This window comes from Corapipo altera, unplaced genomic scaffold, assembly GCF_003945725.1.
Source record: "Corapipo altera isolate COAL_440 unplaced genomic scaffold, ASM394572v1 59364, whole genome shotgun sequence".
NCBI lineage: Eukaryota > Metazoa > Chordata > Aves > Passeriformes > Pipridae > Corapipo > Corapipo altera.
The window spans coordinates 1386-2291 of record NW_020887837.1 but is presented as its reverse complement, the minus strand read 5'-3'; the positions used below and the strand labels follow the sequence as shown (position 1 = coordinate 2291).

The 906-nt window shown below is 53.1% G+C and overlaps 1 long non-coding RNA gene across 2 annotated transcripts in view; it reads right to left on the bottom strand.

Moving 5' to 3' along the window:
* Positions 1-782: 782 nt before the first annotated feature.
* Positions 783-906, bottom strand: part of LOC113941768 — a 1461-nt gene continuing 1337 nt past the window's right edge. For both annotated transcript variants that reach the window (XR_003525753.1, XR_003525754.1), the window contains exon 2: positions 783-886. This is a non-coding gene — a long non-coding RNA (uncharacterized LOC113941768). The remainder of the gene's footprint in view (positions 887-906) is intronic.

Below are 906 nucleotides of genomic sequence, written 5' to 3'. Positions count from 1 at the left end.
ATGGGGGATATGGGGGCTGTGGGGGATTGGGGTTATAGGGGATTGGGGTTATAGGGGATGGAGGGGCTGTGGGGGATGTGGAGAAGATTTTGGGGGTACTTGGGGTGATTTTGGGGGCGGTTTCAGGGTGACTCGGCTGCAGGTTTGGGCTGATTTGGGGGATTTTTGGGCTAAATTGGGGTTTTTTGGGGGATTCTGGGACTGATTCTGAGGTGAATTTGGGGGTGATTTTGGGGCGATTCCGCAGGGTTTGGGAGCTGAGACTGCAGCTGATTTTGTGGGTGATTTTGGGGTGATTTGGCGGGGTTTGGAAGTTGAGCCTGCAGCTGATTTTGGGGTGATTTTGGTGCGAGTTGGGGGTGGTTTGGGGGCAGATTTTGGAGCGATTCTTGGGGGTGGTTTTGGGGATTATTTGGTGGCTATTTTGGGAGTGATGGGGTTATTTTGGGGTGATTTTGTGGAGATTTTGGGGTTATTTTGAGGTGATTTTTGGGATTATTTTGGGGTAATTTTGGGGTTGATTTTTGGGAATTATTTTGGGGGTGATTTTGGGGTTATTTCGTGGTGATTTTGGGGTTATGTTGGGATGATTTTTGGGGATCATTTTGGGGTTATTTTGGGGTGATTTCGGGGTTATTTTGGGGTGATTTGGGGGTACCTCCGCACTCCTGGATCGGTCCCGGGGGGCTGCTGCCCCCCCCCCCACGTGACCACATTGTCCCACCCCCACCTGAGCAGCCCCTCCCCCACCTGGCCCCTCCCCCCCTTTATTTCCAACAAACTGAAATAAATCAGCTTTTATTGCCTTTTCCCCCCATTTCCCCCCAAATCCCCAGGCACGGCTTACCTGGAGCATCCCGGCCTGTTCACCTGGGCACAGCCTCACCTGGGCACACCCCCCCCCCC